Source organism: Zeus faber, assembly GCF_960531495.2.
Source record: "Zeus faber genome assembly, chromosome: 2".
Taxonomy (NCBI): Eukaryota; Metazoa; Chordata; class Actinopteri; order Zeiformes; family Zeidae; genus Zeus; species Zeus faber.
The window spans coordinates 2666331-2670366 of NC_137189.1; positions in this window are offsets into that span (position 1 = coordinate 2666331).

Sequence of the window (4036 nt, forward strand, 5' to 3'; positions counted from 1 at the left end):
TCGGCTGTGAAGGAGGAGGGCAAGGGTGACACCACCCACATTAGTATTCGCAAAATGTTTACTCCCCCCTCCCCCCATTTTTGGAGCTACTTGAGAACACTGACAAGTTTCCTGAGTGACACAGATTAGATTTGTGATTTAGCTTTTGCTGTGGACATACTGACACACATGAATGAGCTGAATGTGAAGCTACAAGGGAAAGACCAGTTTGTGCATGAAATGCATACAAACGTCAGAGCCTTCAAAACCAAGCTAGCTTTATTCTCAAAGCAAATGCCAAACAAGTCATTCGCTCATTTCCCCACACTGGCTACGTTGAAAGAGGCCCCGCAACATGTGAAAAATACAGGAAATCACTGGATGACCTGCGTGAAGAATTCTGCCGTCGGTTCTCTGATTTTGGAAAAATTGACAAGGAACTTCAGCCGGTGTCATGTCCCTTCTCACAAGACCCTGAAACGGCGCCACAGGAGTTGCAGTTGGAACTGATTGATCTCCAATGTGACACCGTCTTAAAGGAGAAGTTCAACTCTCTTTAACTGGATGAGTTTTATGCTTCATTAAGCACAGCCAAATTTCCAAACATCCAGAAGATGGCACAGAGGATACTGGTGTTGTTTGGCTCTACGTATGTGTGTGAACAGACTTTTAGTGTGATGAACACCTCAGATCTGTTCTGAGAATTGCCACAACAAAACTAACACCAGACTTGGATGCACTGGCAAAAATGGGTGATCAACAACACTGTTCCCACTAAAAGGTAAGTGTATAAAAACTATAATGCTTTTTTTTCTGTTTATGTTTGATATGTATGCATCTTGTGCTGACCCGGCCCATCTGTCAAATTTTAATCAATTGTCACTGTGGCCCCTGAGCCAAAAGGTTTGCCCACCCCTGGTATAGACACTAAACCATCACAAAAATAGACGATCCTTGATGTGAAAAAGGTTCAGAATCACTGGTCTAGTGTATTAGAAACGACGTCCTCTCTAATACAGATTCCATTCTACTGTTAGTCGATTCTAAACCGATTTTCCGCCCGGCAAAGTTCTCTTTTTTACTTTTTGCTGTTTTGTCTCTGTCTTTTCCCATCTCTGCCGCCACAGAAAGCTAATTTAGACTTTCTTACCTCTTTCTCACCTCTCTGACATGACGACAGCATCGGGGAGTTTTGCCAACCGGCACAGAGACCAACATCAAAACAAAACAGGAGGACGAGGGTCTTTTAGGGAAGGGCGTTGGTATAATATTCATGTTTACTCCGTTTTTTGATCCCTGTCGCTGCCGCACCGCACCATGCCGCCCATCGCTGTCCCCGACGCATTCTGCAACACAAGGCTGGGTGCTGCCAACGCAGAGGTGGAAAGACGACCTGAAATATTTTCTTTCGGCAAACTACTGCAAAAATATTGCTAAGGCTACGACTGAGTTGTCGCTGACGCACAGACCCACGGATGATCAACTCATCCCCCGGCCTGACCACACCCACTTTGGATATCATCAAATAACTTAAATCAGACACCAATGAAATGGCATGAGACACTCAGGCGAAAAATGTATGCAACTTGTGTTTAGAATGTTCTGTTTGGCTTGTCCTCTATTCACTTGCATTGGTGTATGGGCGGGGTTAAACGTTGTTCCCTAAACAGCCACCGGAGACACTAGACCTATCAATTTGGGAAATCAGCCGCACCCCCTCGGTGTAAACGCTGCCAGTAACGTATCCCAGTCACAGCCGTGGATTTGCCACCTCCCATTAACCCTGAACCCTGATCGGATCTAATCCTTCTTCCAGACCGGCCATCAAACTGAGAGAACGAGAGAGAGGGAGAGGGAGGGAAAGAGCGAGAGAGAGAATCCATTCACGAAAACAACAGTAAACAGCGTCCACGGAATAAAACCTCAAAGGCGAATTCTGTGTTTGATAAATCTGACAGAGCCTGCTTGCCTCCTTTAATCCCATTCCGGTGACTCAGCCATGTCCACCACTTGTTAGATTGTTAGATAAGCAATAAAGTTTTTAGCACAAGCATTGATGTGTGAGTGTCTGGGTGACCTTAGAGCGTTTCAATGTTATTCTGGCTCTTTCCAGCAGCTCTGCTGTTTGGTCTTGAGAACGGAATTTTCACTGGCGCGGCCCCCACCCCTCCTGTCAAATGCTGTCTATTTGACGGAGTGAAGTTGCCAGATTTGCTTGTGAAAACACAACACACTCTACATTGTCTACCCAATGGGACCTGGCAACCCGAAGTTGCTCACTTCAAGGAACAAAAGGGTTGGGCGGGGGGTCAAATGTCAACGCAATGAAAATAATCTGAAGATTTTTTAAATCTCAAAGTTGGCAGGTACCATCAGGAGATCAAACGTCATTGACATGAGACTAGTTGCTGGATCATCACTTATTCATTACTCCTATTTGATTCCAAGTTTGTCTGAAGTTAAGGTAAAAAATGCTTACCTGGTGGTTCCGAGGCACTGCTGATTCTGAGATGTTCCACGAAGAGGCCACCTGGGCGAAAAGAGAGACAGTGCTGTGTCAGAGAGGTTGAAGGTTTGACCCCCTTAGGTAGCCGGTGCACGTCCACGAAAGGCTGTACTGTTGGAAATATCCCTGAGCAACACGCCCAACCTACTGTACTGTACTGAGGCTGCACTCAAAAATCCCCAAAATGTCCCAACGCTTGTGTGATCATTTGTTTATTTGCTGGTGAACAGAAATATTCTTTTACCAGCTAGCCTGAGTTCTCTCAGTGTTTTGGACAGTCCCCAAAAGTTTGATTATTTGCACCAAAACACTGACAATGGATTACTGCCTCTTTGAAAGTTTTACCAACCAACATACCGCCACACAGAGGTGGAAAATTCCAGGTTCCAAAAGTCCTGTTTCCATGTCTTTGCTCCAGCCGTGCACTGGTCACGCGCCTGTTTGGCCTGTGGACTGACGCTATGCCGAAAATCGACGTCGTCAACTCAAAATCCTGGAGTAGAGTTTTACTTTCTGAAGCCGGATTTTCCATCTCTGGTGCTATCACGCAGGGGCACATACAGTATACATTGTAAAAGCTCCAACTTACTGTGTTTCATGCCGTGCTTTCACTCCCACTGCTTGCGTTTGTTTTATCGCTTAATCGTCACACAACAGGTTGGTGTCAGCAGGTTGGGATCTGCTCCGTTAGTTCCCCCGGAACGAGGGCTTCGCGCGCTGCTCTTCCAGAAGAACCAGAGTCATATTCCTAAACGCTGCACTGCCAGATCTCAATGTTATAAATTGAGAAACGTTGTCGAAATAGAACAAGACTGTGACATAAAATGAGAAACCAGAGCTCTCTATAAGTGTGTGTGTGTGTGTGTGTGTCAGTGTGCGTGCGTGCGTGCGCATTCACAGCTCATGTTTGAAGTCATGTGACCTCTCTCCTGGGGTGACCACAGCGCCTGAGGGCTTTCTTTCCGATGCCCCCACTCTGTCTTCCCTTCTTTCTTGCCTTTGCAGTTCCCATGTGATATTCTCACCACACATCGCTTCCGTAGCCTCTATGTATATTGCATACCCTATGTTAGGGCTGGGTTCCCCAAACAGGGGTCCTCAGTCCTCGCAGGTGTGTGTGCGTGAAGGAATTGCATACTTCTTTTGTATACATATGTCAATGTAATTTGGAAGTGTATCTCCTATTTTATGATCTGTTCTGATCTTTTTTGTGTGTCTGTTTTCCAGATACAACAACAGCAACTCTCTCCCTGAAATGGCTGGTTAGGAGAAGGTCCTGGATTGGATGGGAACACCAACGAGTAAAAGGTAAGGAGTCTTGCCAAGACTGTCGTTTTTATACTGGTCAGCTCCAATAAACCTATTTTAAAGGGCTGTGGTTATACTGGTCAGCTTGAATTGATCGTATGAAAAAAAAAAACGTAGTGTGTAGTTCTCAGCAGGAGTGTCGACAATAAACTGCTGTGAGTCGTGACACAGTATTCTACTATATAAATGTAAATCAGTAAAATTGGCTTATAGCATATATTTTTTAAAGGTTTCCAATCATGT